The 20774-nt window shown below is 55.1% G+C and overlaps 1 long non-coding RNA gene and 1 pseudogene across 1 annotated transcript in view; one reads left to right on the plus strand and one right to left on the minus strand.

Annotated features, from left to right (window-relative positions):
- Window positions 1-7616, plus strand: part of LOC148135798 (putative G protein-coupled receptor 139) — a 116431-nt pseudogene extending 108815 nt beyond the window's left edge.
- Window positions 6883-20774, minus strand: part of LOC148135799 (uncharacterized) — an 83587-nt gene continuing 69695 nt past the window's right edge. Inside the window, exon 3 of the long non-coding RNA XR_015754917.1 lies at window positions 6883-6990. This is a non-coding gene — a long non-coding RNA (uncharacterized LOC148135799). The remainder of the gene's footprint in view (window positions 6991-20774) is intronic.

The raw sequence follows: 20774 nt of genomic DNA on the forward strand, positions 1-20774 counted from the left end.
TGCTATCCCTCAGAATCCCCTCCAACAACTTACCCACCACTGACGTCAGGCTCACCCGTCTATAGTTCCCCGGCTTTTGGGTCACTGTTTCCTTTTCTAGTCCCACTCTTCCACTGCTCACAACAAATGTTAAATATAACCAGGTTGGTGAGATGGCCGATGATATCGGTCTCACACTGGGTCAGGGTCAGTTTTAGGAACAAGTCAGGCTAGTTACTTTAATCTGCTAAAACAACACGTTTATGATCCAGGGCAATGTTACTCAAACTATGATGGAAAGATGAATGGCAAACTGTTTGAGTATTGCAAATATATAATCAATAGCTTGGAGAGGGTGGACGCTAGGAAATTGTTTCCGCTAGGCGAGGAAACTAGGACCCGTGAACACAGCCTTAGAATTAGAGGGGGTCGATTCAGAACAGAAATGCGGAGACATTTCTTCAGCCAGAGAGTGGTGGGCCTGTGGAATTCATTGCCGCAGAGTGCAGTGGAGGCCGGGACACTAAATGTCTTCAAGGCAGAGATTGATAAATTATTGATGTCACAAGGAATTAAGGGCTACGGGGAGAATGCGGGTAAGTGGAGTTCAAATGCCCATCAGCCATGATTGAATGGCGGAGTGGAATCGATGGGCCGAATGGCCTTACTTCCGCTCCTATGTCTTATGGTCTTATGGTCTAATGGTCTAGTACTTCCCTTTCTAAACACACACACGCACACACAAACACACAAACACATGCATACACACACACAGACAGATTAACAAAATTTCTGCAATTTTAATTTGAAAGAACTTTGTCCAGATATTAATGGAACTCATGACAAAAGTAAAAATTGAGGTTGTCTAAAACATTTTTCTGCTTCTGAAGATATTGTACTCATATAGCTGCTAGCAATGGGATTCCATCCTGGGAGAGTTAGATTTGGCTGCATTCCCTTTGCTTTAGGCAGTGAGTAGATTCCAATGAATTATGGTCAGGGAGCACCCAATGGGTAGTACGGTGGTTAGCACTGCTGCCTCACAGCACCAGGGACTTGGGTTCGATTCCAGCCTTGGGTGACTGTCGGTGTGGAGCTTGCACATTCTCCACTTTCCTGTGTGAGCTTCTAATGGGTGATCCAGTTTCCTACCACAGCTCAAACTGTGTAGGTTTGGTGGATTGGTCATGATAAATTGTCTGTAGTGTTCAGGGAATTCTAGGTTAGGCGCATTAGTCAGGGGCAAATATAGGGGAATGGGTTGGGAAGGTTGGTATGGATTTGTTGGGCCGAAGGGCCTGTTTCAACACTGCAGGGATTCTATAAAAATAAGAATGGTAATGATGACTGTAGAGTTTGTTTTAGCTTGCACACATTGCTGTGGTGAGGGAAACTGAAGGAGGGAGAGTGCAATAGGCCGTTCCTTCTCAGGAGGATTGCATTTTCTCCCTCTCTGAGTTGAATCACATAAAAATATCATCCTTTCCCAAACTGGACCCCATGTGAGGTCTCCTTGTACATTGTCGAACTATGTCTCCATCACATTCCCTGTTCCATGTAGGTGCATCATTGCTACTGTCATACACAGAGCCATATCCTTAACAGAAAATGGTCTCGATCAATTTGAAATATGTTTACATTGCCCTGCGTCATGAAAAAAATAAAATATTTAATGTATTGAGAATACCTGTGTTAAAATGAATGCATTTTTTTAACAAATACAGAAATTGCTGGTAAAGCTCGGCAGGTCTGTCAGTACCCAGATGCCTTTTACATGCTGCATTTTGTGGGCGGCACGGTGGCACAGTGGTTAGCACTGCTGCCTCACAGCGCCAGAGACCTGGGTTCAATTCCCGCCTCAGGCGACTGTCAGTGTGGAGTTTGCACATTCTCCCCGTGTCTGCGTGGATTTCCTCCGGGTGCTCTGGTTTCCTCCCACAGTCCAAAAATGTGCAGGTTAGATGAATTGGCCGTGCTAAATTGCCTGTAGTGTTCGGTACAGGGGTAAATGTAGGGGAATGGGTATGGGTGGGTGCGCTTCGGCGGGGCGGTGTGGACTTGTTGGGCCGAAGGGCCTGTTTCCACACTGTAAGTAATCTGTAAAGTTGTACCAGCCTCCACCACTTCCTCTGGCAGCTCATTCCATACACACACCACTCTCTGTGTGAAAAGGTGCCCTTTAGGTCTCATCAAACTTTTCCCCTCTCACTTTCAAACAATGCCCTCTAGTTTTGGACGCCCCAAACTGGGGTAAAACCCTGACTACTCACCCTATCCAGGACCGTTCCGATTTTATAAATCTTTACTGCTGCGAAATGTGACTTCAATCAACACGAATAACTGGACTTTCAGTCATCCTGGGCCTAAATTCTGAAATGCAATACTGACACCTCTTCCTTCTCCATCAAGTCACAATTTTAAATCCATTTTAATCAGTTTGTTCAGATGTATCATGAGACACATCTGTGGGCTTTACACCCAGACCTTTGTGGCCAGAGGTAGGGACACTAGCAATACCCATAAAGCTGTAACAGTATTCTCCTGTGTGTTTGCTCATCAGCCTGGTTTGACATGCTGTGTCATACCTCTGCAACAGGCAGGACTTAAATCCAGGCCTTCTAGTCTAGAGCTAGGAATGCTACCACACAAGTTCAGGAATTGGAATCAAATCCAGAGTTCTGGCTCAGAGGCAGGTACACTACCCACTACACTACCATACCCAGATTTTGGGTTATATGTTATGCCCACTTTCAGCTCGGTGTGGATTTATTACAATCAGTTTACCATTACTGAACTACACAAAACACTTTGTATTGTTAAGCAAATGCAAGATATTTGTCTCAACTGTAGGATGTTGAGTGTTTGTGCTGTGCCATCGAAATTAACTATGAACATCTTTAATCGCTATTATCTGTAGTCTGGAATATTAGGGAAAGAAATCCTGCAGCCACACTCAGCCCAATGAAGGGTCTCAAATGGATATTTATTACTGAACAGCAGAGACGAAGGAAGAGCTTAATTTCTGGTCCCACAACACCGATCACTCTTAACCAACTCTAACGTGCGACTCCCCTCTTCCTGGCCGGTGATTACTGTCCAGCCTCTCCTCTCCACTGACTGTGTCAGCAATCTGTCCCTCCTCCCCCTTATCACACAAGGCAAACCAAGCTCAGGGTCTTTGTGAAAATCAAGGCCGGAGTGTGCAAGCATCCTGGAGAGGGATGGGCATTTTAAAATTGAAGGGGGAGGGGGAGGTGGCAGTAATACCACACACTGGGCTGAGGGGTAGCAGATGGAGTTTTAATTGTATTTGGTAAATCAAAGAAGAGCAGGACCAATACAATTAAAAGTAGAGCCTTTGGCAATGTTGTAGAACAGAGACCTAGGCCCTCAGGTATAATTCTTTAAAATTTGCATCTCATATAGATAGCGTGTTTAAGAATGTGTTTAACACACTTGTCTTCATCGGTCAGACCTTTGAGTATCGGAATTGGGACGTCATGTTGAGGATGTACAGGACATTGGTGAGACCTCTTCTGGAATACTGTGTTCAGTCTGGTCATCCTGCCCGCTCATTCCATAGGCACACCACCCTCTGGGTGAAAAAGCTGCCCCTTATGTCACTTTAATATTTCCCCTCTCACTTTAAGCCCATATCCTCTAGTTTTGGTCTCCCCGTACCTTAGAAAACACATTGACTATTCACTTTGATATTACTGACCTTGATATTCTTAAGCTGGAGAGGGTTCAGAAGAGATTAACCTGGATGTTGCTGGGAAAGGAGGGAGTGAGCTATAAGGAGAGGCTGGATCTTTTTTCACTGAAGAATATGAGATTCTGCGGTAACTTTACACAGGTTTATAAAATAATGAGGGGTACAGATAAGCTGAAGGGCTGATGTCTTTTCCCTAGAGTTGGGGATTCAAAACTGAGGGATAATTAAGGTGCAAGGAAAAAGATTTACAAAAGTCATGAGAGGCAATTATGTTAGACAGAATCTGGCTTGGGTGTGGAATGAACTTCCAGAGTAAGTGGTGAAAGCGGGGACAGTTACAACATTTAAAGGACATTTAGATCAGTCCATGGATAAGACATCAGTTTGGATGGTGCTGTGAGCAGCTGCCCTCTCCCTCGCCCTCTCTGAATGAATCCCTGTTGGTATTCACCCTCTGCCAATGTCTGTGCAGTGGCGTGGGGAGGCCAGCAGAGGGTGGCATTGCATCTCTTTAAGCACCACAGAGACTGCCAGACCTGCCCCACACAGAGACACACAGAGACACACACAGCAATTGTTAGGACACAACATTGAGCTCATCTGGTAATTTAAATTAAACATAAAGAAATGCTCAATTTGCCTTGTAAACTGGTAAAATATGAGGGACAGAGAACTCCCAAATTCCACTGTTTAAATAAAAATACCAATTTTTTTTTTAACCCTGAAACTGAACATTTTACATCAACTATTCACAACTCGGAGACCTCATTTCTCTTAATTGCTTATTACACTACTCCAACTCTACAGCAATATACTGTTTCAAAAAGACACTTATTAACATTACATAAACGTAATTTCAAAACCACACAGCAGCTGACCTCACACCAATATCACTTTTTCCCAACTTTCCTGGGAAGCCTGTCTCATGTTACAGGATGCTATCCAAGTGTTTACATTTCAGCATTCTGTAATCTGGGAACACATCATTCCATGACACTGTCTCTCAGTCTCCCCCTCTCTGTCTATACCCCAACCCCTCCCATGTGGTGATATTTAAACTGATTTCCCCGCCACCTCTCTGTGGCAGTGATGTTCACACCCACAGCACCCCCTTGTCAGGGCACAATGGAGATAGGGAGCTGTAAATGGGTGGGAGCTGCACATCCCGTCACTTCCAGCATGGGCTGCAAGTTTCCCCACGCTGGGCAGTGATTTATCACAGTGTTCCTGAGCAATGCACTGGTGTGATGTACACAGCTCTACATGCTGGGAGCGTAACTACTCCAGGGTTACAGATCAATTCACTGGTGTGATGTACACAGCTCTACATGCTGGGAGGGTAACTGCTCCTGGGTTACAGATCAATGTACTGGGGTGGGGTACACAGTCCTACATGTTGGGAGGGTAACTGCTCCAGGGTTACAGATCAATGTACTGGGGTGGGGTACACAGTCCTACATGCTGAGAGGGTCACTGCTCCTGTCTTATAGATTAATTCACGGGTGATCACTGCGCAGGTCGCTGTGGTGGTCAGACTATCTGGTTGAGTTTTATAGATAACGCACTGCTGTGATCTAAACAGCTCACTGCCCTGGACAGATATATGGTCTGGGTTCATAGACCAATGCCCTGATCTGATCTGCGCAGTGTTCCACTCTGGACAGATCGCTGGATTGTATTGACCAGTGCAATGGATGAATCTGGACAGATTGCTGGGTTGTACTGAGCAGGACACTGGCCTGGTCTGCACAGTGTTCCACAGTGAACAGATATCCCCTCTGGGTGTATGGTGTCTGGGCTGGTTCTTCGAGGTGGATTGAGAATGTGGTATATCTAACCCTTTCAGCTGATCTGGCAATGCCTTTAGTTCCCATTCCTGTGATTGGACCCTCCGTCTCTCACCCCATTAATGTTTCAGTGTTCCCAGGGACAGTACATCATGTTGGTGGGGTGGGTAGGGGGGAAAGGTGATAGACAGGTCAAGGAGTTCCCCGGAACGTTCTGTCCCCAACATTCCATAACTGCCATTCCCCGGAACGTTCTGTCCCCGACATTCTATAACCGACATTCCCCGGAATGTTCTGTCCCCAACATTCTATAACTGACATTCCCCGGAACGTTCTGTCCCCAACATTCTATAACCGACATTCCCCGGAATGTTCTGTCCCCAACATTCTATAACTGACATTCCCCGGAACGTTCTGTCCCCAACATTCTATAACCGACATTCCCCGGAACGTTCTGTCCCCAACATTCTATAACTGACATTCCCCGGAACGTTCTGTCCCCAACATTCTATAACTGACATTCCCCGGAACGTTCTGTCCCCAACATTCTATAACCGACATTCCCCGGAACGTTCTGTCCCCAACATTCTATAACTGACATTCCCCGGAATGTTCTGACCCTGACATTCTATAACTGACATTCCCCGGAACGTTCTGTCCCTGACGTTGTTTGTGAACGGCCGGACGTCAGTGAATTGAACAAACGATAAGATCCCGAGGGAAGAGATCCCGTTCCAGGGAGAAGGAGACACTGTTCCGAAGACCCCTCAGGCAGTTAAAGGGGTGAATATGTTTTCCCTGCGTTTACATTTCTTCATGACACAGGATCGACCACAATGTAGACCAAAATACAGGAATTCCCAAACTCCGTTTGTCTTCAGGAAACTGGGAGAGAATCCTTCAGGACAGCAACATCCCCACCCTCCGTATTAGGAACTGGGAAGGAGTGACCTGTGTCTGCTCTCGAGTGATCGAGTGTGTGGGAATGTTCTAGAAACCATCTGTCCTTATGGATGTGTCTCTGTGTGATTGGGGAGGGAGGGTTTCTTGTGGTTTATGTCACATTTTTGTCAGTAATTCCGATCTTCCCATTTGTTATTCCCGCTCCAATTATTTTAATAGATCCCTGAATACAGGGACACATTTGGAAATCTCACTGGGTCCCCGATCAAACGGGTCCCTTTGCCTCCAGGCTGATGGATAATGGGTTTGTTTTCCTTCCTCACAGTTAACGTAGTGACCATCTACGTCCTGCTTTATAAAGATTGTGGATTGTCTCCATGTGTCAGACGTTACCTGGGGGCCATGGCAGCGGCGGATCTCCTGGTCATTATCCTCGACCTGATCCTGAGACACATTCCCATTGTTTATTGGGAACAGTTTTATTTCCTGTACTCCGTCCCCGTGTGTAATATCCATGCCGTCCTGGTTTATGCAGCCACTGACTGCTCTGTCTGGTTCACCGTCACTTTCACCTTTGATCGGTTTGTGGCCATTTGTTGCCAGAAGCTGAAAAGTAAATATTGCAGTGAGAAAACGGCGGCTGTGGTTCTGGGAGCAGTGACTGTGCTGAGCTGTTTAAAGAACATTTCCTGGTATTTTATGCTCACGGCTCGGTATTGGCTGATGAACATCCCCTGGTTTTGTGATGTAACAGACGCTGTTCGATCCTCCATTGTCTGGGTCACAATCGAGTTCCTCCACCACATTCTGACCCCGTGTGTCCCATTTCTCCTGGTTCTGCTGCTCAATGTTCTCACCGTCAGACACATTGTAGTGACCAGCAGAGCCCGCAGGAGACTCCGCGCTCACACCAATGGGGACGCTCAGTCTGACACTGAAATGAGAAACCGAAAAAAATCCATCATTTTACTGTTTGTGATCTCGGCCAATTTCATCCTGTTATGGTCAACGTTAATGCTGTTTTCTATATGGAGACGGTTGTATGAGTTTGGGTATCGGTCTGTGTATCTCTATTACTTTGTGCGGGAATTGGGCTTCATGCTGCAGCTCCTCAGTTGCTGCACAACACCGCGATTTATGCCGTGACCCAGACTAAGTTCAGGCAGCAGCTGAAGAATGTGCTGAAATATCCCTTCACCCAAATCCATCCATCCATCAAATTCCTTCATTAATCCCATCCGGGATTTTCTCTTTTCAGTTCAGTGTTTCAGCGATGGAGCAGCCTGTCGCTATGGTAACAGACTGAGGGTAGCGCTGGGTTGTCCATCCTTATCCCACAGGGGGGTTACAGGGAAACATTTCAATGTTTCTCACAACTCAGGGGCCAGTGAGAAAAGGCACCATCCCACTGACTGTATCCATCATTTCCATTTGTAACCAATAAAAATGTTGATTAAAGCGGGCCCAGCAGCAGAGTGACCGATGTTGTTGTGTGTCTTTGTGTTGGAGAAACTGAGCTGGAGAGAGACAGACTCAGCCCCAAGTCCTGGTCCTCAGGGAAGGGGAGGGCACCGCGCCCTGAGCTCAGGAGCTGGGTTTAACTCCCTCTGTCCCTCCCATTCCAACCTGTCCTCCCCATTTCCTCTCCCCCACTCTCTCCACCTGCTTCCACTCTTTCCTCTCCCCCTCCCCTGCACTCTCTCTCTCTCTCTGTCCTGCCGGCTGTCTCCCTCCCGCAATTCCGTCTCTACTCCATTTTTCCCCCTCCTCTCACCTCCCACATCTCTCTATCATCTCACAACCACCCCTCCAACCACATGCAGCCACAGCACCACCCACTACCCGCCTTCCCAGTATCTGGATCAGAGGGAGGTGGACGCGTCAGGGAGACAGGCTGCGTCAGAGAGGGAGGGAGGGGCAGGAGGAAGAGATATTTAGTCAGAGAGAAACTGAGGGAGGTGGGGATAAAGAGAGACCGAGGTAGGTGGATCGAGAGTGAGAGATGGTAGAGAGAGAGTGAAGGAGCAGGGAGAGAGGGAGAGAGAGAGAAGGGGGGGGGGGCAAGGGAGAGAAAAGGTGAGGGAGAGAGAGAGAAATAGTGGAAGACATAACGAGAGAGGGGTCAGAGAGTAGGGGACAGAGAGAGGGGAGACAGAGAGAGAGGGACAGAGAGGGAGGGGGACAGAGAGAGAGAGGGGGACAGAGAGAGATGGGGACAGAGAGAGGGGGACAGAGAGAGAGGGGAACAGAGAGAGAGGTGGACAGAGAGAGGGGGACAGAGAGAGGGGGACAGAGAGAGAGGTACAGAGAGAAAGGGGGGACAGAGAGAGGGGTTCAGAGAGATGGGGACAGAAAGATGGGGACAGAGAGATGGGGACAGAGAGAACGGGAGAGAGGGGAACAGAGAGAGGGGGACAGAGAGAGAGGGACAGAGAAAGAGGGAAAGAGAGAGGGGTCAGAGAGAGGGGGACTGAGAGAGGAGGACAGAGAGAGAGAGGGGCACAGAGAGAGGGGGACAGAGAGAGAGGGACAGAGAGAAGGGGGGACAGAGAGATGGGGACAGAAAGAACGGGAGAGAGAGGGGGACAGAGAGAGGGGGACTGAGAGAGGGGGACAGAGAAAGGGGGACAGAGAGAGGGGTCAGAGAGATGGGGGCAGAGAGAGGGGGACAGGGAGAGAGGGACAGAGAGAAAGGGATGACAGAGAGATGCGGACAAAGAGAACGGGAGAGAGAGGGGGACAGAGAGAGGGGGACTGAGAGACAAAACAGAGAAAGGGGGACAGAGAGGGGGAGGCAGAGAGTGGGGAACAGAGAGAGGGGGACAGAGAGTTGGGGACAGAGAGAGGCGACAGATAGTGGGGGATGGAGAGAGTGGGGGACAGAGGGGGACGGGGGGACAGACAGGGAGGTGACAGAGAGAGGAGGGAGTGAGAGGGGGACACCGAGAGAGGGGGCACAGAGAGAGGGGGACAGAGAGAGGGGGCAGAGAGAGGGGACAGAGAGAGAGGGGGACAGAGAGAGGGGGACAGAGACAGAGGGGGACAGAGAGATGCAGGACAGAGGGGGGAGAGGGGGTACAGAGAGAGTGGGACAGAGAGAGGGAGGTGACAGAGAGAGAGAGTGACAGAGAAAGAGGGGCAGAGAGAGAGGGGGGACAGAGAGAGAGGGGTGGAGAGAGAGTGACGGAACAGAGAAGGGGGACAGACAGGAATACAGAGCGGGGAGAGGAGGGAAAGAGACAGTGGGGACAGAAAAAGTGGGGTACAGAGGGGGGCAGAGAGAGGAGTATAGGGGGACCGAGAGAGGGGGACAGAGAGGGGGGAACAGAGAGGGGGTGACAGAGAGAGAGGGGACGGGGGACAGAGAGAGGGGGACAGAGAGAGGGAGGGGACAGAGAGAGAAGGGGGGACGCAGAGAGAGGGGACAAAGAGAGGGGGTCAGAGAGAGGGGGACAGAGAGAGGGGGACAGAGAGGGGGGCAGAGAGAAAGGGCAGAGAGAGAGGGGCAGAGAGAGAGGGGGGCAGAGAGGGAGGGAGGGGACAGAGAACGGAGGACAGAGAGAGGGGGATAGAGAGCGGGCGGACAGAGAGAGTGGGGACAGAGAGAGGAGGGAACAGAGGGAGAGGGGGTCAGAGAGAGGGGTGACAGAGAGAGAGGAGGACAGAGAGAGAGGGGGACAGAGGAAGACGGGGGGACAGAGTGAGGGGGACAGTGGAAGAGGAGGGAGAGAGAGAGGCGGACAGAGAGAGAGGGAGGACAGAGAGAGGTGGTACAGAGAGAGGGAGGATGGAGAGAGGGGGAACAGAGAGAGTCGGGACAGTGAGAGAGGGGAGACAGAGAGACGGGGGCGTAGTAGGGGGGCAGGGGGACGGAGAAGGGGCACAGAGAGGGGGAATGAGAGAGGGTGACAGATGGGGCGTACTGAGAGCGGGGAAAAAGAGAGAAGGAGAGGCAGAGAGAGAGGGGGACCGAGAGAGGGGGACAGAGAGCGGGAGAGACGGTGGGGTGGGGGTGGGGTGCAGAGAGATTGGGGGTCACAGAGACAGGGGCGGCAGAGGGGGCAGAGAGAGCTGTACTGAGAGAGGGGTACAGAGAGACAGGGGGACAGAGAGAGAGGGGGGGACAGAGAGGGGGGGGACAGAGAGTGGGGGGACAGTGAGAGGAAGACAGCGAGAGAGGGGGATACAGAGAGAGAGAGAGGAAAGAGAGAGGGGGACAGAGAGAGAGGGGGCAGAGAGAGTGGGGATCGAGAGAGGGGGACAGAGCGGGGGAACCGAGAGAGAGAGGGGGGACAGAGAAAGAAGGACAGAGAGAGGAGGGAACAGAGGGAGAGCTGGTCAGAGGGGGGTCAGAGGGGGAAGAGAGAGGGGTGACAGAGAGAGAGGGGTTCAGAGACAGGGTGACAGAGAGAGAGTGGGGACCGAGAGAGGGGGTGCCAGAGAGAGGGGAGAAAGAGAGAGATGGGGGATGGAGAGACGGGGTGGACAGAGAGATGGGGACAGAAGGAGAGGAGGGTACAGAGATAGGGGTGGACAGAAAGAGGGGGACAGTGAAAGGGTGGAAAGAAGGAGGGGGAAAGAGAGATGGGGACAGAGCGGGCGGACAGAGAGAGTGGTGACAGAAAGATGGAGGGACAGGGAAAGAGAGGGACAGAGAGAGGGGGCAGAGAGGAAGGGGACAGAGAGGGGGCGGTCAGAGAGAGAGGGGGTCAAAGAGAGAGGGGGATAGAGAGAGGGGATCAGAGAGAGAGGGGGGACAGACAGAGAGGGGGACAAGAGAATGGGGAAGAGAGAGGATGGAGTGATAGGAGAGAGAGAGGGCATAGAGAGATGGGGAAGAGAGTGGGGGGACAGAGAGAGGGAGGGACAGAGTGAGGAGGTGACAGAGAGAGAGGGGGAAAGAGGAGCATGACAGAGCAGGGCGTACAGAGAAGGGGGGACGGGGGGACAGAGGGGGGGCAGAGATAGGGGGACAGAGAGAGTGGGGACAGGGAGAGGGGGGTGAACAGAGAAAGTGGTGACAGAGAGAGGGTGGGACAGAGAGAGGGGGGCAGAGACGAGGGGACAGAGAGGGGGGCGGTCAGAGAGGGAGGGGACAGAGATGGAGAGGGGGACAAGAGAGTGGCGAAAGAGAGGTAGGGGAGAGATGGGGAGAGAGGGTGTAAAGAGAGGGGATAGAGAGAGAGTGTGGACAGAGAGAGGGTGATAGTGAGTGGGGGGACAGAGAGAGAGAGGTGGACAGAGAGATGGAGACAGATGGAAAGGAGGGTACAGAAAGAGGGGGGACAGACAGAGGGGTGACAGGGAGAGAGGGGTACAGAGAGAGAGGGACAGAGAGAGGGGGACAGAGAGTTGGGTAAAACGAGGGGGGACAGTGGAGACAGGGGGGATTGAGAGGGGGGGACAGCGAGAGAGGGACAGAAAGAGGCGTGAGGGGTCAGAGAGAGGTGGATGGGGTGACAGAGAGAAGGGGGACATAAAGAGGGGGACAGAGAGAGAGGGGAACGGAGAGAGAGGGGGGACAGAGAGAGGGGGATAGAGAGAGGGGGACAGAGGGAGGGGGGAGAGAGAGGGGTGACAGAGGGGCGTACAGGGAGAAGGTGGGACAGAGAGAAAGGGGACAGAGAGAGTGGGGGCAGTGAGAGAGGGGAGACAGAGAGACTGGGGCGCAGTAGATGGGGCAGGGGGAGAGAGATGGGGGGACAGAGAGAAGGGAATGAGAGAGGGGGTTCAGAGTGGGCGGACTGAGAGCGTGGTGACAGAGAGAAGGAGGGGCAGAGAGAGGGGGACCGAGAGAGGGGGACAGAGAGGGGAGAGACAGGGGTGGGAGGCAGAGAAAGTGAGGTTCACAGAGCGAGGGCGGCAGAGGGGGCAGAGAGAGGTGTACACAGAGAGGTGGACAGAGAGAGAGCTAGGGACAGAGGGGGGGGGGGAACAGAGAGAGAGGGGGTGCAGAGAGTGGGGGACAGAGAGAGTGGGACGGAGAGAGGAGGGAACAGAGGGAGAGGGGGTCAGTGGGGGCAGAGGGGGAAGAGAGAGGGGTGACAGAGAGAGGTGGTACAGAGAGAGGGGGCTAGAGAGAGGGGGGACAGAGAGAGGGGAGACAGAGAGGTGGATAGAGAGAGGGGGATAGAGAGAAGAGGATAGAGAGAGGGGGGACAGAGAGAGGGGAACGGAGAGAGAGGGGGGCCAGAGAGGAGGGATAGAGAAGAGGGGACAGAAAGAGGGGAACGGACAGAGAGGGGGTACAGAGAGAGGGGGACACAGAGAGGGGTGGACAGAAAGAGGGGACAGAGAGAGGGTGGAAAGAAAGAAGGGAGAAAGAGAAACGGGGACAGAGAGGGAGGACAGAGAGTGGGGACAGAGAGAGGGAGGGACAGAGAAAGAGGGGGACAGAGAGAGGTGGTACAGAGAGAGGGGGATAGAGAGAGGGGGGACAGAGAGAGGGGAGACAGAGAGGTGGATAGAGAGAGGGGGATAGAGAGAAGAGGATAGAGAGAGGGGGGACAGAGAGAGGGGAACGGAGAGAGAGGGGGGCCAGAGAGGAGGACAGAGAGAGGGGGACAGAGAGTTGGGTAAAACGAGGGGGGACAGTGGAGACAGGGGGGATTGAGATAGTGGGACAGCGAGAGAGGGACAGAAAGAGGCGTGAGGGGTCAGAGAGAGGTGGATGGGGTGACAGAGAGAAGGGGGACATAAAGAGGGGGACAGAGAGAGAGGGGAACGGAGAGAGAGGGGGGACAGAGAGAGGGGGATAGAGAGAGGGGGACAGAGGGAGGGGGGAGAGAGAGGGGTGACAGAGGGGCGTACAGGGAGAAGGTGGGACAGAGAGAAAGGGGACAGAGAGAGTGGGGGCAGTGAGAGAGGGGAGACAGAGAGGCTGGGGCGCAGTAGATGGGGCAGGGGGAGAGAGATGGGGGGACAGAGAGATGGGAACAGAGGGAGAGGAAGGGACAGAGTGAGAAGGTGACAGAGAGAGTGGGGACAGAGAGGTGGGTGACAGAGCAGGGGGTACAGAGATGGGGGACAGAGAGTGGGGGGACAGAGATAGGGGACAGAGAGTGGGGAAGGAGAGAGGGGGGTGGACAGAGAGATGGGGACAGACTGAGGGTGATAGAGAGAGTGGGGACAGAAAGAGGGGGACAGAGCGGGGGGAAAGAGAGAGGAGAGAAAGTGAGAGAGTGGGGACAGAGAGAGGGGGTGGACAGAGAGTGGGGACAGAGGGAGAGGAGGGTACATAGAGAGGGGTTGACAGAAAGAGGGGGACAGAGAGAGGGTGGAAAGAAAAAGGGGGGAAGAGAGAGGGGGACAGAGCGGGCGGACAGAGAGAGTGGGGACAGAGAGAGAGGGGGACTGAGAGAGTAGGGAACACAGGGAGAGGGAGTCAGAGAGAGGGGGCAGAGGGGGAAGAGAGGGGTGACAGAGAGAGAGGAGGACAGAGAGAGAGGGTGACAGAGGAAGAGGGGGACAGAGTGAGGGGACAGAGAGAGGGGGACAGAGGAAGAGGGGGAGAGAGAGAGGCGGACAGAGAGAGAGGGAGGACAGAGAGAGGTGGTACAGAGAGAGGGGGATAGAGAGAGGGGGAACAGAGAGAGTCGGGACAGTGTGAGAGGGGAGACAGAGAGACGGGGACGTAGCAGGGGGGCAGGGGGACGGAGAGGGGGCACAGAGAGAAGGATTGAGAGAGGGTGACAGATGGGGCGTACTGAGAGCGGGGGGACAGAGAGAAAGAGGGGCAGAGAGAGAGGGGGACCGAGAGAGGGGAACAGAGAGCGGGAGAGACGGTGGGGTGGGGGCGGTGCAGAGAGATTGAGGGTCACAGAGAGAGGGGCGGCAGAGGGGGCAGAGAGAGCTGTACAGAGAGAGGGGGACAGAGAGGCAGGGGGACAGGGAGAGTGGGGACAGAGAGAGGGGACAGAGTGAGGGGGTGCCAGAGAGAGAGGAGAAAGAGAGAGATGGAGGACAGAGAGACGGGGTGGACAGAGAGATGGGGACAGAGGGAGAGGAGGGTACAGAGAGAGGGGTGGACAGAAAGAGGGGGCCAGAGAGAGGGTGGAAAGAAAGAGGGGGGAAAGAGAGAGGGGGACAGAGCGGGCGGCCAGAGAGAGTGGTGACAGAAAGATGGAGGGACAGAGAAAGAGAGGGACAGAGAGAGGGGGCAGAGAGGAGGGGGCCAGAGAGGGCTTGGTCAGAGAGAGAGGGGATCAAAGAGAGAGGGGGATAGAGAGAGGGGATCAGAGAGAGAGGGGGGACAGACAGAGAGGGGGACAAGAGAATGGGGAATAGAGAGGATGGAGTGAGAGGGGAGAGAGAGGGCGTAGAGAGATGGGGAACAGAGTGGGGGGACAGAGAGAGGGGGACAGAGAGAGGGGTACAGAGGGAGAGGAAGGGACAGAATGAGAAGGTGACAGAGAGAGTGGGGAGAGAGAGGAGGGTGACAGACCAGGGGATACAGAGAGGGGGGGATAGAGAGGGTGGGCAGAGATAGGGGGACAGAGAGAGTGGGGACAGAGAGAGGGGGGTGGACAGAGAGATGGGGACAGAGTGAGAGGAGGGTACAGAGAGAGGGGTGGACAGAGAGAGTGGGAACAGAGAGGAGGGTGACAGAGCAGGGGTTACAGAGAGGGGAACGGAGAGAGAGTGAAGACAGAGATAGGGGAACAGAGAGAGTGTGGGGACAGAGAGAGAGAGGTGACAGGGAGAGAGGGGGACAGAGAGAGGGGGGACAGAGAGAGGGGGGACGGAGAGAGGGGAGACAGAGGGGGTACAGAGAGAGGGAGATAGAGAGAAGGGGACAGACAGAGGGGGTTAGAGAGAGGGGGGACAGAGAGAGGGGAACGGAGGGAGAGGGGGACTGAGAGAGGGGGACAGAGAGAGGGAGGACAGAGAGAGGTGAACGGACCGAGTGGGGCACAGAGAGAGGGGGACAGAGAGAGTGGTGCAGAGAGAGGGGGGACAGAGGGAGGGGGGAGACAGAGAGAGGTCAACGGAGAGAGAGGGGTACAGAGAGAGTGGGGACAGAGAGAGAGGGGAGGTCAGAGATAGAAGGGGCAGAGAGAGAGGAAGGCAAGAGAGTGGGGGGAGAGAGGGAGGGAAGAGATGGGGAGAGAGAGGGGTCTAAAAAGAGGGGGAAGCGAGAGAGAGGGTGGACAGAGAGGGGTCAGTGAGTGGGGGACAAAAGAGGTGGGGAGACAGAGAGGAGGGGGACAGAGAGGAGGGGGACAGAGAGAAGATGGACAGAGAGAGGGGTGACAGAGAGAGAGGGGACAGAGGGAGAGTGGACAGAGAGGCGGGACAGAGGGGGGGACAGAGAGAGGTGAGACAGAGAGGGCGGCATTGAGAGAGGGGGACAGAGAGAGAGGCAGACAGAGAGAGTGGGGACAGAGAGAGGGTGGACAGAGAGAGGGGTGACATGGAGAGAGGGGAACAGAGAGAGGGGATACAGAAAGAGGGGGGACAGAGAGAGGGGGGACAGAGAAAGGCGGGGCAGAGGGGGGGACAGAGAGAGGGGGACTGAGAGGAGGGGGACAGAGAGAGGGGGATAGAGAGAGGGGGGCAGAGGGAGTGGGGACAGAGAGAGAGGGGAGGTCAGAGATAGAAGGGGCAGAGAGAGAGGGGGGCAAGAGAGTGGGGGGAGAGAGGGAGGGAAGAGATGGGGAGAGAGAGGGGGCTAAAAAGAGGGGGAAGAGAGAGAGGGTGGACAGAGAGGGGGACAGTGAGTGGGGGACAAAAGAGGTGGGGAGACAGAGAGGAGGGGGACAGAGAGGAGGGGGACAGAGAGAAGGTGGACAGAGAGAAGGGTGACAGAGAGAGGGGGGACAGAGAGAGAGGGGACAGAGAGGGGGGACAAAGTGGGGGGGACAGAGGGAGGGGGGACAGAGAGGGGGGCATTGAGAGAGGGGGACAGAGGGAGAGGGAGACAGAGAGAGAGTGGGGACAGAGAGAGGGTGGACAGAGAGAGGCGTGACTTGGAGAGAGGGGGCAGAGAGAGGGGATACAGAAAGAGGGGGGACAGAGAGAGGGGGATAGAGAAAGGCGGGGCAGAGGGGGGACAGAGAGAGGGGGATTGAGAGGAGGGGGACAGAGAGAGGGGGATAGAGAGAGGGGGGACAGAGGGAGGGGGACACAGAGAAGGAGGACAGAGAGAGTGGAAACAGAGAGGAGGGTGACAGACCATGGGGTACAGAGAGGGGGGACAGAGAGAGAGAGTGGAGACAGAGAAATGGGGACAGAGAGAGAGTGGGGACAAAGAGAGGGGGGACAGCGAGATGGGGACAGAGTGAGAGGAGGGTACAGAGAGGGGGTGAACAGAGAGAGTGGGAACAGAGAGGAGGGTGACAGAGCAGGAGGTACAGAGAGGGTGGACAGAGATAGGGGGACAGAGAGAGAGTGGGTACAGAGGGAGGGTGGGACAGAGAGAGGGGTGACAGGGAGAGAGGGGGACAGAGAGAGGGGGCACATAGAGAGTGGGCCAGAGAGAGGGGCGGCAGAGAGAGGGGAACGGAGATAGAGGGGGGGCAGGGAGAAAGGGGGACAGAGAGAGGGGGGACAGAGAGAGGGGGGACAGAGAGGGGGACGGGGGGGGCAGAGAGAGGGGGGACAGAGAGGGGGGCATTGAGAGAGGCGACAGAGAGAGAGGGAGACAGAGAGAAAGTGGGGACAGAGAGAGAGGGGGGACATAGAGAGGGGTGACATGGAGAGTGGGGGACAGAGAGAGGGAGGACAGAGAGAGGTGATGGAGAGAGAGGGGGGACAGACAGAGAGGGGGACAAGAGAATGGGGAAGAGAGAGGATGGAGTGATAGGAGAGAGAGAGGGCGTAGAGAGATGGGGAAGAGAGTGGGGGGACAGAGAGAGGGGTACAGAGGGAGAGGGAGGAACAAAGTGAGAAGGTGACAGAGAGAGTGGGGAGAGAGAGGAGCATGACAGAGCAGGGGGTACAGAGAAGGGGGGACAGAGGGGGGCAGAGATAGGGGGACAGAGAGAGTGGGGACAGGGAGAGGGGGGTGAACAGAGAAAGTGGGGACAGAGAGAGGGTGGGACAGAGAGAGGGGGGGCAGAGACGAGTGGACAGAGAGCGGGGCGGTCAGAGAGGGAGGGGACAGAGATGGAGAGGGGGACAAGAGAGTGGCGAGAGAGAGGTAGGGGAGAGATGGGGAGAGAAGGGGTAAAGAGAGGGGATAGAGAGAGAGTGTGGACAGAGAGAGGGTGATAGTGAGTGGGGGGACAGAGAGAGAGAGAGGTGGACAGAGAGATGGACACAGAGGGAGAGGAGGGTACAGAAGGAGGGGGGACAGACAGAGGGGTGACAGGGAGAGAGGGGTACAGAGAGAGAGGGAAAGAGAGAGGGGGACAGAGAGTTGGGTAAAACGAGGGGGGACAGTGGAGACAGGGGGGATTGCGAGAGGGGGGACAGTGAGAGAGGGACAGAAAGAGGCGTGAGAGGTCAGAGAGAGGTGGATGGGGGCGACAGAGAGAAGGGGGATAGAAAGAGGGGGACAGAGAGAGGGGAACGGAGAGAGAGGGGGGACAGAGGGGGGACAGAGAGAGGGGGATAGAGAGAGGGGGGACAGAGGGGGGACAGAGAGAGGGGGATAGAGAGAGGGGGGACAGAGGCGGTACAGAGAGAGAGGGAAAGAGAGAGGGGGGACAGAGGGAGGGGGGAGAGAGAGGGGTGACAGAGGGGCGTACAGGGAGAAGGAGGGACAGAGAGAGAGGGGACAGAGAGAGTGGGGGCAGTGAGAGAGGGGAGACAGAGAGACTGGGGCGCAGTAGAGGGGGCAGGGGGACAGAGATGGGGGGACAGAGAGAAGGGAATGAGAGAGTGGGTTCAGAGTGGGCGGACTGAGAGCGTGGTGACAGAGAGAAGGAGGGGCAGAGAGAGGGGGACCGAGAGAGGGGGACAGAGAGGGGAGAGACGGGGGTGGGAGGCAGAGAGAGTGGGGTTCACAGAGAGAGGGCGGCAGAGGGGGCAGAGAGAGGTGTACACAGAGAGGTGGACAGAGAGAGAGGGAGGGACAGAGAGGGGGGACAGAGAGAGAGGGGGTGCAGAGAGTGGGGAACAGAGAGAGTGGGACGGAGAGAGGAGGGAACAGAGGGAGTGGGGGTCAGTGGGGGCAGAGGGGGAAGAGAGAGGGGTGACAGAGAGAGGTGGTACAGAGAGAGGGGGATAGAGAAAGGGGGGACAGAGAGAGGGGGTCAGAGAGGTGGATAGAGAGAGGGGGAAAGAGAGAAGAGGATAGAGAGAGGGGGGTCAGAGAGAGGGGAACGGAGAGAGAGGGGGGGCAGAGAGGAGGGACAGAGAAGAGGGGACAGAAAGAGGGGAACGGACAGAGAGGGGGTACAGAGAGAGGGGGACACAGAGAGGGGTGGACAGAAAGAGGGGACAGAGAGAGGGTGGAAAGAAAGAAGGGAGAAAGAGAAACGGGGACAGAGGGGGAGGACAGAGAGTGGGGGCAGAGAGAGGGAGGGACAGAGAAAGAGGGGGACAGAGAGAGGCGGACAGAGAGAGAGGGTGGACAGAGGGATGGGAACAGAGGGAGAGGAAGGGACAGAGTGAGAAGGTGACAGAGAGAGTGGGGACAGAGAGGTGGGTGACAGAGCAGGGGGTACAGAGAGGGGGGACAGAGAGTGGGGGGACAGAGATAGGGGACAGACAGAGAGTGGGGAAGGAGAGAGGGGGGTGGACAGAGAGATGGGGACAGACTGAGAGGAAGGTACAGAGAGAGGGGTGGACAGAGAGAATGGGGACAGAGAGGAGGGTGATAGAGAGAGTGGGGACAGACAGAGGGGGACAGAGCGGGGGGAAAGAGAGAGGGGAGAAAGTGAGAGAGTGGGGACAGAGAGAGGGGGTGGACAGACAGTGGGGACAGAGGGAGCGGAGGGTACATAGAGAGGGGTTGACAGAAAGAGGGGTGACAGAGAGAGGGTGGAAAGAAAGAGGGGGGAAGAGAGAGGGGGACAGAGCGGGCGGACAGAGAGAGTGGGGACAGAGAGAGAGGGGGACAGAGCGGGCGGACAGAGAGAGTGGGGACAGAGAGAGAGGGGGACTGAGAGAGTAGGGAACACAGGGAGAGGGAGTCAGAGAGAGGGGGCAGAGGGGGAAGAGAGAGGGGTGACAGAGAGAGAGGAGGACAGAGAGAGAGGGGGACAGAGGAAGAGGGGGACAGAGTGAGGGGACAGAGAGAGGGGGACAGAGGAAGAGGGGGACAGAGTGAGGGGACAGAGAGAGGGGGACAGAGGAAGAGGGGGAGAGAGAGAGGCGGACAGAGAGAGAGGGAGGACAGAGAGAGGTGGTACAGAGAGAGGGGGATAGAGAGGGGGGGAACAGAGAGAGTCGGGACAGTGTGAGAGGGGAGACAGAGAGACGGGGACGTAGCAGGGGGGCAGGGGGACGGAGAGGGGGCACAGAGAGAGAAGGATTGAGAGAGGGTGACAGATGGGGCGTACTGAGAGCGGGGGGACAGAGAGAAAGAGGGGCAGAGAGAGAGGGGGACCGAGAGAGGGGAACAGAGAGCGGGAGAGACGGTGGGGTGGGGGCGGTGCAGAGAGATTGAGGGTCACAGAGAGAGGGGCGGCAGAGGGGGCAGAGAGAGCTGTACAGAGAGAGGGGGACAGAGACAGGGGGACAGGGAGAGTGGGGACAGAGAGAGGGGACAGAGTGAGGCGGTGCCAGAGAGAGAGGAGAAAGAGAGAGATGGAGTACAGAGAGACGGGGTGGACAGAGAGATGGGGACAGAGGGAGAGGAGGGTACAGAGAGAGGGGTGGACAGAAAGAGGGGGGCAGAGAGAGGGTGGAAAGAAAGAGGGGGGAAAGAGAGAGGGGGACAGAGCGGGCGGCCAGAGAGAGTGGTGACAGAAAGATGGAGGGACAGAGAAAGAGAGGGACAGAGAGAGGGGGCAGAGAGGAGGGGGCCAGAGAGGGCTTGGTCAGAGAGAGAGGGGATCAAACAGAGAGGGGGAATAGAGAGAGGGGATCAGAGAGAGAGGGGGGACAGACAGAGAGGGGGACAAGAGAATGGGGAATAGAGAGGATGGAGTGAGAGGGGAGAGAGAGGGCGTAGAGAGATGGGGAACAGAGTGGGGGGACAGAGAGAGGGGGACAGAGAGAGGGGTACAGAGAGAGAGGAAGGGATAGAATGAGAAGGTGACAGAGAGAGTGGGGAGAGAGAGGAGGGTGACAGACCAGGGGATACAGAGAGGGGGGGATAGAGAGGGTGGGCAGAGATAGGGGGACAGAGAGAGTGGGGACAGAGAGAGGGGGGTGGACAGAGAGATGGGGACAGAGTGAGAGGAGGGTACAGAGAGAGGGGTGGACAGAGAGAGTGGGAACAGAGAGGAGGGTGACAGAGCAGGGGTTACAGAGAGGGGAACAGAGAGAGAGTGAAGACA

Source organism: Chiloscyllium plagiosum, unplaced genomic scaffold, assembly GCF_037043375.1.
Source record: "Chiloscyllium plagiosum isolate Xiang-an unplaced genomic scaffold, Cpla_swu_hap1 HiC_scaffold_48, whole genome shotgun sequence".
Classification (NCBI taxonomy): Eukaryota; Metazoa; Chordata; class Chondrichthyes; order Orectolobiformes; family Hemiscylliidae; genus Chiloscyllium; species Chiloscyllium plagiosum.